Below are 12,547 nucleotides of genomic sequence, written 5' to 3'. Positions count from 1 at the left end.
GTTGTCAACAGTTAGAGCGCTTGAATGTTGCACTGAAAGAAAAGAGGCCTGCTTTGATCAATCGTATAGGTGTTGTGTTACACCAAGATAATGCGCAGCCCCATACAACAAGGATCACATCTGTAAAGATTGAAGAGCTAGACTGGGAAAACTTCAACGTCCTCCTTATTTTCCAGATCTTGTCCCATCTGATTATTATTTATTCCGAAGTTTCCAGAACTGTCTTAATGGAAAAGAGCTTGGAACACATAAAGATGTCCAAACTTCTCTCTCTACATTATTTTCCTCCAAACCCCAAGAACCTTACAGAAGTGGCATTCAGAAGCTTATGAATAATAGAACATACACTACTGATTAAATAACATTAAAAGCGTTTGAAATCCTTTCTCTTTTTCTGAACCTAAAATCGGACATTTCTTGAGGGATGACCTCATATAAATAGAGCATATTCCAACACAGTAGTCTATCGTATCCCAAGCGGTCTGATGAGCTCTAATCGGCATTGGCTTGGCAGGAATAACACGGTTAAAATATTATTATATATTTTTCTTTATTTTACTGTAACTTTTTAGAACTGGAAATTTCTGTTTTTAGTATTTACGTTTGTTAGCATTATTATATCCCTCAGAATGCACAGTATAAGCCTTTTAAAGGGACAAATTGCAGTGTTTTTAGAGAAATTCGGGCGGTTTTCCCTAAAGCTAGGAATAACCCTCAAGGTGCATTATTTGTGTTTTTATATTCAAGAGTTCTTCAATGTGTAAGTCCATTAATCCGGTCAGTGAGCAATGTAGTTTGAAAGTTAACAGAGCCATCACATAATTTTATTTACGTACCTTATAATAGCACGGTTATAAGACATTAGATGCCGTTCACCAGTCATGTGAATAACAATTTATTCAAGCAAGGCTTGTTTCTTGAGGACAATAACATTTTTATTCTTTTTTGTGTGTATGGTTTGTTTGTTTTTAATTTCGCGCATAGCTACACAAGGGCTATCTGCGCTAGCTGTCCATAATTTAGCAGCGTAAAACTAGAGGGAAGGCAGCTAGTCATCACCACCCACCGCCAACTCTTGGAGTACTCTTTTAACAACAAATAATGGGATTGCCTCTAACATTATATCGTCCCCACGGCTGAAAGGGCGAGCATGTTTGGTGTGATGGAGATTCGAGCCCGCGACCCCCAGATAACGAGTCAAGCGCCTTAACCACCTGGCCATGCCGGACCATTTTAGTGTGTGGAAAATGAATTGAATTGCTTGATTTGAGGAAAACTATACATGACATATAAAACATAGACATATAAAAAGTTGTTACTTTGAAAAACAGCATAGGTTAGTTTTGAATAAGCTTCAGAAAAGTTTAATGTGATTGAAAATATTATTGCTTACAGGAATACTGTTGTATATCTTGTACAGTGAATATTAATATGCATAGCAAGCAAACACATTAGAAAATAACTACGAAACGTGTGGGTCAGTACATAACTCATTGTTCAATACATTTTCTGCATTACGTTTGAGGGAGAGGACAATTTTGAGATATTTGAATTAATGTTTAGGTTTACAGCTCTACCGTATTTATGATGTTTGAACCACTACTGCCTGAATTTTTTCTATTGATAATTTAATTTTTTATTTAATTGTTCTCCCTAGTTCCAGTGAATTTTGAAAAGAGCACTGTTCTGGGTGCGTTTGGAAGGAGTTGTCATACGTTTTTAGTTGTGATATTTTAGTTCAGTTCTCATATTCTAATGTAACTTGGTTCTTACGTCTATCTTCTCCAGTATTGTTGGATCTTCCCATTTATTGTCAGTCATTCTTACACCAGTCTTCTACAGTATTGTTGTATCTTCCCATTTATTGTCAGTCATTCTTACATCAGTCTTCTACAATATTCTAGAATATTTTGATTTACTGTCTGTGAGTTCTTGCATTTGTTTTGTCTGCTATTCTTGGATCTTTCCGTTTATTGTCAGGGGGTCTTTCATCTGTCTTATCCAGTGTTCTTAGATCTTCCCATTTATTGCAATGTGGCTCTGGAGTCTGTCTTTCCAAGTATTCTTGTATCTCTCCGTTTATATATATATTGTCAGTAGGTTCTTGCATCCATCTTTCCCAATATTCTGGGATCTTCCCATTTGTAGTCAACCTGGTAAGTGTATGTTTATAAAAATAAAAAAAATTACTCTTTCGTTTTTCATTTTTGCTGTGTAGATTATGTTAAAATAACAACTACTCTATATAGTCAATAGTATATATTATATATGTATTGTTACGTGTTACAATTTCGAATAGATTGAAACTGGGCTAAATTGTAATTTAAATTTAGTAGTTAAATAAACGTTGGTATGTATCCAGTTTATGATACTTGTCGGCAAAATTAAAACACACATAGTTTCTTTCTTATTTGATATAAATATATTTTAACATACAAAGAATAATATATTTTACAGTAACGGTTATTTCAAATAATGATCTATGTACACATTTTTTACAAACTGACAAACAATATTGAATCTTCTGTCTGATCCTTAACTTCCTTGATATCTTAGCGAGGGTTCACAAATTAATAACCCCGTAGTACAACGGTAAGTCTACGGATTTACAACGCTAAAATCAGGGGTTCGATTCTCTTCGATGGGCTCAGCAGATAGCCCGGTGTGGCTTTGCGATAAAGAAAGCAAACACAAAATAATTTTGAATTAGTGTAGATGCAATTTACTTATGAGGGAGATAGCTAGCTCTTCGTTGATCACACGTGACTTTTTACAGTTAAAGTTACACAATATCTTCATTAAAATGTTAATGTCCGATGTGAATCCACTGAGGCTAAATGATCGTTAATGTTCGATTTCTACAAACGTTCCTGATCAAATATGTGAAGTCCTCGATTAATAAGCGTTAATCACAGTTATAGCTTCCGAGGTGTATATTACACCAAGTGTAGCATTCCGACGATATAATCTATCTTCTGACGCATCGCTTTGGTTATAGTTATAGGCGTGAGGAAAGTTTCTATAAATTTCAGACTGCACAATAATACTGACGATACACTACTGCTTACGGACACATATATGTTGTTGATTCTTATACTAGAGAATGGTCTACAACTTTAGAGAATATGCGCAAATATTGCAATAGTATAAGTTATTTACGTTTTTAAGTGTAAATTTAACTTAAAGAAACATCGCATTAAAATATATATATAAAAGTAAATCCGTCACAAGTATACATATTTGTTACAAGCTGGTTTGTTACTTTGATACAGAATTGTTATTCGTTCCCTTGACATTAAATATAAAGGTATATTTGTCTGTTTATTTAGTATGTTTACTCTCTCTCCGTGATTCTTTTATTTTCCGTATTGTAACTTTAGCCTTGCACAAGTATTTGAATAATAATTATACATGACTACTGTAGGTAAAAGCGTCCATAAAATCACTGTTTCTTCGTGGGGTAAGTATTGTATATTTAGTTTGAATTTGTTTTTATGTCGTTATGGATTAACATACTTTAACAAATAAAAACCTAAAAAGCAAATTAGGTATTTAATGGTTAATACAATGTGTACGTGAAGATACGTGTACTAAAAGTAAAGACAAGTGAAAAGTAGTTGTATACAATAAGACAAAACATGTAACGATTCGTCTTTTTTGTTATCAAGAGTAAAGTTACACCATGGGCTATCTGTACCCTGCCCACCACCCGTGTCGAAACCTTCTTTCTAGTAGTGTAAGTCCAAGAACATGTAATGAACTAAACTAAAGTGCTATGCCATTTTTAATGACAATGCAGTAACCTGATTACTGAAAAGTAGTTTATCTTGCATAATTATTGGACGTAAAACTGGTTATACATCAAACAGTTTTCATTTAACTCGATGTAAACCCTAACTGTACTTGAAATTATTACTGAAATGTGTAGTAATATAATGTTTACATATTTCTGTATTATACTCATTTATATATAGTTAACTCATTACATTCATGTATAGGTAACTCTTTACATTGATGTATAGGTAACCCTTTACATTGATGTACATTAAGATATAGTTAACTCATTACATTGAAATATAGCTAACTCTTTACATTGATGTATATTAAGATATAGTTAACTTCTTACACTGTTGTACATTAAGATATATTTAACTCATTACGTTGATGTATAGGTAACTTTCCTGTACAGTTAATCAATAGCATCATTAAGAATTATTTAAAAGGTTTGTACACTCCTAAAATTAATAAACAAGTTGTAAACAAAGACACAGTTTATTGTATTCTAGATTTGATTGGTGATCGTTCCATATAATTAAGGGGAGAAAGATGAAATCCATTCTGAATAATGAAAGTTGAAATCCATCATGAATAATGAAGTTTACCCTAATCTTAAGTTTATAATTGTCTTTGAACCATTCCCTATTTTTGTTAGAAATCATTTTAAATACAAAAACAGGATACCTATAACGCATCGCTCTTTCGTCATATACGTATATATATTTACATGTCTAAAGTGTAAATTTGGCTATGTGAGCTCTACAATTGTCTGATCTCACGTAATAAAGAGCAAGCGCAAAATACAGCACATAATTAGTTATCCATTCTTCGCCACTGCTTACAGGACTGCGACAAACATGGCATTTCTAAATACTTCAACATCTTGAGGAGTGCAAGTAGCAAATAAAGGTTACACATGAATGAAAGTTTGTGGATTCATAAGATACGCCATGAATTAAATGCTAATCAAATAGAGCAGCACCTGTACAAGATACGAAGTCACAAGTGATTAGTATAGAGCAAAGTCTTGAAGTGGTTTCGGACTCTTAACTGTGAGACTCAAACATAGAATGAAACAGCAGAATAACAGAAAATCAGAACATTAATAAGTATGGAATATGGGTGTTACGTTTGAAAAATTTTTCCTTATCCCCAAGGGAAGTGATTTTTTGCTGCCAAAATCATATGAATACATATATATATATGCATGATGCCATTTCAATAGTTGTGAAAGTTATTATTTATACACAGCCAAACTCGTAAAGATATGGAAATGTTTTAAACGTTAATGTTTCGTCATTTTCTATTTCTAGAGCTTTCTAGATTTTCGATGCACAAACAAAATTTAAAGAAAAAATTCAAATGATAAACATTTATTAATGTAAACATATGGGTTACCCGAAACGAGATTTGGATGCTGTTCACGCTCTAATACATTATATTTAGTTCATTCGATACAATAATTAACTGATAAACTTACACAAATGCTACGATGTATCAATAAGATTGGAAACTTTCTTTGCAATAGCAACGAAAATAGTTCAATCTTTAAAATATATATCTCGACTTGTAATCCGAGGGTCGAGGGCTCGAATCCCCGTCACACAAACATGCTTGCTCTTTCATTCGTGGGGGCGTTATAATGTGACGGTCAATCCCACTATTCGTTGGTAAAAGAGTAGCCCAAGAGTTGGCGGTGGGTAGTGATAACTAGCTGCCTTCCCTCTAGTCTTACACTGCTAAATTAGGGACGGCTAGTGCAGATAGCCCTCGTGTAGCTTTGAGCAAATTTCAAAACAAAAGATATATACACCTTAAATATTCTTCATTCGTTCTTTAAATTATGATTAGTTTGTATTGATACATAAATATGAATGCGCATTTGTAGATATTGTTTTATTTTTTCAAACAACTCTCTTTTTTTTTTTCAAGCTCCTTTCTCTGCATCTTAACATTATAATAAATGATCCTACGTTTTGAGACGTTCACACCTCATTCGTTCTTGTGTATGGATACAAAGTCGTACCGTTCTATTCGAAGAAAAGCCGTTTCTTTCCTCAGTCAATTTTTTATGCCCTTCAAAAGTTTGAAAAATTCTTCTATTCACGGTCCGCAACGCAGGGCAGAAATTTGTAAGATGAAAATTATATATATATAGGTGTGTGTGTGTATAGGATACATTCATTTTAGATTCATTATCAACTAAAGTCTCCCTATGGCAAGTTTCGTTTTTATTTTTTAAGTCACAGTTACTGAGGTGAAGCGGAGGGCAAGAATGAGTAATGGTATGAAGGCTGTAATGAAACACTAGTAAAAAAAACTAAATGTGATCCGACTTCTTTTCCATTTTGGTGATAAAGTTCTTTGCATTTTTGCTATCCTTGTGACGTACACAAATCTCACTTGTATAGACAAAGCTATAAATAACTTAACTAACACATAACAGCGATATGTGTGCCTGTGCTCTTAAAATAAATCACAAACAAGTACGATTCATTACGAACTTTTACTTAACCGTTAATTGTCTTTGTAATTGGTTTGCATTTTTCTCTGTCCTAAAAAAGCAACTTGGCCAGTGATTGTATTAGAGTTTGTTTGTTTTTTGAATTTCGCGCAAAGCTATAAGAAGGATATCTGCACTAGTCGTCCCTAATTAAGCAGTGTAAGGCTAGATGGAAGGCAGCTGGTCATCTCTACCCACCGCCAACTCTTGGGTTACTCTTTTACCAACGAATAGTGTGATTCATCGTCACATTATAACGTCCCCCACAGCTGACATGGAGAACATGTTTGGTGTGATGGGAATTCGAACCCTCGACCCTCAGATTACAAGTAGAACGTTTTAACCCACTTATGCCGGACAGATAGTATTAAAGAAAGTTCAATGTTGTATATCTAATGACAGAGCAAAAGTGATTGTTAAATCGCCCTAAATGAAACAGTTTTATTAATACACAGGGTCTGTCTGACTTTTGTGCTTAGATGTCTCATGAGTATACAGTAAAATGAAACACTTGAAATATATCACTCACATCTGATTTTAGCTTCACATATAATGGAAAAAAATGTTTCAGCTACGCTTCATAACTCGAAATTTTTTTAAAAACAGGAATCATTCTAGCAAATCCTTTACGATCTCCTTCTCATAAGTCTACTACTAAAAGGAAAGATTTAATGACCAAAACAAAATAAATACTAAATAGTGTCGTATTTTCAGAATACAAGAGCAATTCTTTTATTTCAAAGTTAACAACATTTATATCAAAACACCGTGTTTGATCTTCAACTTTTTACAAAGAAAGAATGTTTGTAGTTAAACAAAAACCCACATAATGTGCTTTGCCCACCATGGGTATCGAAATCGACTTACAAAGTCCGCAGACTTGCAAGTTTGCTACTGGGGAGCCAAAGAGTGAGTATAGTGTTTGTAATTAGTCTCAATTCTACCCTTGTAGCAATATGTAGAAAAAACAACAAAAACATTAAATGTTATGTTTGTTTTAATTATGAAATTTCAAAACTAGAAGACGTATTCTAGTTACATGATAAAAAAATTACTTTAACATTTAGGCTAAGTGAGCTTAGACATAACCACACAAATGTTGAAATCACAGTAATAATATAAATAATAATTTAAAGTATTCATAAATGGGACTTTTAAAATATTGTGCCTTAAAGTTCACTTATTTATTTAACAGTAGCAAGTATAATGGGTCAACGGTCAATATACCATTGTGGCTACTTAAACACAAACTCCATACTTGACATCTTTTCATAAATACCACGCACGCAATTTAACTCATTAGGGAAAACATTTATGCTTATATCTGTCTGCATTAAATAAACATCGGTATTTTAGACTAGAACTTCTGACACAGCAATTAAATATCTAGTCTTTTTTTAGTAAACTAAAAACAGGCTTTACGAATATTGGATAAAACGAGAATATTGAAAAATATTTAATTTTATCAAAAACAAAAGTAAACGTATTTCTTTCGTCGTTCATTTATTAGCATTAAACATATCTGTATTCTTGCCAAAAGTGCAAATTTTGGTTTGAACTTCGTGCAAACTACACGAAAGCTATCTATGCTAGTCGTTACTAATTTAGCAGTGAAAGACGATAAAGAAGGCAGCTAGTCATCACCATTCACCGCTAACTCTGGAACTACTCTTTTACCAACGAATAATGGGATTGACCATATATTTACAACACCCCCATGGCTGAAAGGGCGAACATGTTTGTTGTGACGGAAATGCGAATCCTCGACCATCAGACTGTGAGTCAAGCGCCCCTGAACAACCTGGACATGTAAGTATTTCAAACAAAATGACAATTTAATCAAATGGCGTGTATATCCAAAACACTAAGCAATGAAGCAGGATATAAGGCATATAAATCACACAAAACACTCGATAATACGAGAGCTTTCGTGAGATAGACTCTTTCTGTCCCCTTTGTTTTTCTTTATTGTCAAATAAGGCCCACTTTCAACTTTCTGAATTATCTACTTATAACGAGTTTCTTAATAGCTATATTTGTTTCGTACCGATGGCATATTTAAATCAGATGTGTTTATTGAATTACTACTATACGTGAAAATTTGTTTTTTTCAATGTTCATAGATGTGCGTGTGATATTCCATTTACTACTTCTCAAAAATAGAATTTAATAGATCCAAATCAATTAAGAGAGTTATTAATAAAACAGGTTACGTATCAGTAAAACAACAAATACAACCTTTGTTACACTAGTAGTGTGTAAGAATTGCGTTAATGGTTAGTAGCTCTAAACTTAAAAATTGAAATATTAAGTAATCAAATTCTATCCAGTGGTTTAAAATATAGGGTTTACGTTAGAGCACTAATGTTCAAACAGCGGTAAGTCTATGGACTTACAACGCTAAAATCAGGGGTTTGATTCCCCTTGGTGGACTCAGCAGGTAGCCCGATGTGGCTTTTCTATGAAAACACACACACACTAACGTTCAAACGTGGAATTCGAAACTGGTTGTCTAAGCTGCTACTGGTGGGCTCTATTATTTCATAAAGGTCTAATGTTCATAACAATAATTATATATTTGTTGTGAACGTTGATGAGCCTCATATATACAGAGATTCGAAGATGTTGATGTAGAAGTTGATTTCTGTATGTCGAAGCCAACTATTCCCAGAGCGTTATAATGCTCACACACTACACTGTATATGCTGGGTTTATGGCCTGAAACATCATTAACACTAACGGCACCCAACTGATGAAACAATGCATTATATAATCTTTATAAGTAGATACGTAATAAAAGTATGTTTAATTAATTATGTTTATGGCATAAGGCTGTTTTACATAACTTACTCTATTTGGAAGTTATTATTATAGCAAGTAAAATTATAGTAAGTTAAATTACAATTAAATCAATTAACATAAATGTTGATATATAATACTGAGCAGTTTTTGTTCTAATTCTCACTTATGAGCCATTGTGAACAAATCCGATAGGTAATTAGTATATCAGTCTTAAACCAAGAACTTAAGCGACTTTTAGGCAGATTTGAAATATTAGATTGGACCTTGTTTTTTAAATTATAAATATTACGCCCGTGTTAAAGGTTATGCTGGTTTTGACAGTCACTGAATTATTATTATTGCGGAAATAGATAAACGTCACTTTTCTAGATAGTGTGGTACAATTACATGACAATGTTAACATTGTAGTAAAAGTTCGTTTTTGCTTCAAGAATCTTAACAGTTTCAAGTATTATAGTTCCAACCCATGATACAATGAATAATCGCACTGCTGTCTCACTCCATGACAGGAAACTCATAAAAGAAATTTTCTTCACAACAAACAGGAAAACAGTTAGACAGGCAGGAGATTCAAAGTACAACATTTATATTTTATGAGTTACATAAAGACATCAAGTATTTGTAGAAGATTAATGCGACGAAAAACATCCATTACTTGCAATTAATAGCAATAATAGATTTAGGGTGTTACTCGGTGACAGAGGTAACTTTATGAACTTTAACACTTCAAGGTCTAATTATCTGTGGTCGACAATGCTCAGATAGCCCATCGTATGGCTATAAGTTAAAACAAATAAACTAACAAATAATGTTTTGAATTTAAAGGAAAACGTTATTGGTTTAATACGGCTTATAATTTTACTAATTTTGTTATCAAAATTGTATCGATTTTACAGGCAGTTCACTAATACGGACGTATATTTTTGACAACATACTAAAACTAATCACACTTAACAATAGTATTTCACCTACCGTGTGTGCTCAACGTAATTACCCATCCCCTTGGCCAGGTGGTTAAGGCACTCGACTCGTAATTCGAGGGTCGCAGGTTCGAATCCCTTTCATACCAAACATGCTCGCCCTTTCAGCCGTGGGGGCGTTATAATATGACGGCCGATCCAACTATTCGTTGGTAAAAGAGTAGCCCAGGAGTTATCGGTGGGTGGTGATGACCCACTACCTTCCCTCTAGTCTTACACTGCTAAATTAGGGACGGTTAGCGAAGATTGCACTCAAGTAGCTCAAAACAAACTAAACCCCTAGCGTCGATCATACTCATTCTGAAATGTATTATTAATTAAGCTTCATTAACATACACTGTGATTTCTGCTATAATCAACTTCTGCGAAATGTATCGACTTCCATATCTATGCACTGTGGCTGCATTAGGGGACAGCTATATATATGAATGGAATATTAGCAATTTCAGTTTATTCAGTCATCTTTCTTATGAAAATAGTCTTCGATTATCGAAATATGGTTGAAAGCTTGTCAAATGTCTGTGTATTATCTTACTAAAGGCACTGCGGTTGTCCAGCTTCCTCGCATTGATGTTTTGAGTTGAAATGTTGTTTTTCTTAGCAGCGGCGTAAATTTAAAAAAAAAAAAGAGAAAGATATGGAAGTATTGCTTCAAATTGACAACTGACATAGAATGTGCTTACAGAGCTACTGTTGCTCTATGTGCTCGATTATAGAATTTCTTCTTCTTTAATGTTCTCTATTTAAAAATGTTTTGTCTCTCGGTTATACATAGTTTACCCATCTCGCTATGTATGCCGTTTCCTTCCTTTGTTTTTTAGATGTTATTTACATTTAAAGAACATTTTTTGTATTAATTATAGCAAAAACAAAATGTCAATCCATATACAGGACAATTGATCTGATCAATGGTTAAGTGTCGGACTGTGAAGCCGAGCTAGGTTCCATGGTTAGCGTCCCTTTACCGAAAACAAAACTTCACAGCTCCGCACTTTGGGGCCTTTTGTACGTTATGAGAATAAAGATCAAGTTTCACTATTCGGTGTGACAAGAACTGCCTGTGGGTGTTAACTAATTATTTTTCTTCCATCACATCATAGTTAAGGACAAATAGCTGAGACAACCTTCTTGTAGCTTTACGCGAAATCCGTACAAACAGATATATCAAACCGCAACGTCAAAGAAATACAGTAAAACCTGTCGAAGCCGGAAATATCAAAATTTTGCAGCATTATATTAATATAAATGTAAAAGACCCATCATATGGCGGAACCTGCGTAAGCGGACGGAAAACTATCTTTCACCTGCTTTATCTATCAACATGTAGGATTAGAACCTGAGTAAGGCGGAAAAATGTTTTTCATTAAATATTAATTTCTTATTCATTTAATAATGTCTTCAAATATTAATAAATTCTCGTTTAATTAATATTTTTTAAATATTAATAAATTCTTGTTTAATTAAGATTTTTTAAAAAAATATTCATAAATTCTCGGACATTTTGTTACAATAAATACTGGTTAAATATATTCTGTTCTTGTTTTTCTGCTATCTTATTTTTTGCAGTTAAATTAGATTCATGGTTTGTAGAAATATATTTGTCTTTTAAGTGCAAAATTCTACTCTTTAAATAATTCTCATGAAAAAAAATAAATTCCTATCTTCCCTAATTTTAAAATTTAGAGAAAATTTACCATGTGTAATAGGTAAAAGTGATAATCCGGGTTGTTTCAAGAATTTAAAGAAGAATCAACTTCCTGTGGAACGAAAAGCGAATAATAAAATGTGGATGACAAGTACTATATTCGAGGAATTTTTGAACAAATTAAACAAAAGAATGGAACAAGAAAATAGGAATATTCTAATTTTCCTAGATAATGCAACTTGTCACACAAAAGTTTAACTTTCAAATGTTTGTTTAGTCTTTCTACCTCCATGTACAACATCACTCCTAGAGCCACTACATAATGAAATTATACAGTGTATAAAATTAAAATATATAGAATTGATGCTTCAGCATATTATTGCAAACATGGACGACTGTAAAAGAGCATCTGAGATGACCATGAAAATTGACGTGTTAAATGCAATTGTATTTTTAAGTCATTAAATCAAATGAATAAAAGATGAATGCATAATAAAGTGCTTTCGAAAATGTGGATTTATTTTTGATAATGGCGGAGATTGTGAAGAAGTTGTTTGTTATGACGATTCTAGTGAAATCCAAATCTGATTGTGAAGATTAATGCAGATGATTCTGTGAACGCGGAAACATTTGTGAACGTTGACAATAATTTTTTAGCAGAAATTGATTTGAAATCTATAATAGAATCGCAAGATGGTAACAATGTGAGAGATACAGAAGATGAACAAAATAGAAAAGATAGTGAGAAAATAGAAATTCTTACTTCATCACAAATGTAAAGTTATATTAACGCTATCAAATTGTATGCAACAATGAAGGGGTAAAACGAACTTCATGAAA

Source organism: Tachypleus tridentatus, chromosome 3, assembly GCF_004210375.1.
Source record: "Tachypleus tridentatus isolate NWPU-2018 chromosome 3, ASM421037v1, whole genome shotgun sequence".
NCBI lineage: Eukaryota > Metazoa > Arthropoda > Merostomata > Xiphosura > Limulidae > Tachypleus > Tachypleus tridentatus.
This window is presented reverse-complemented; position numbering follows the sequence as displayed.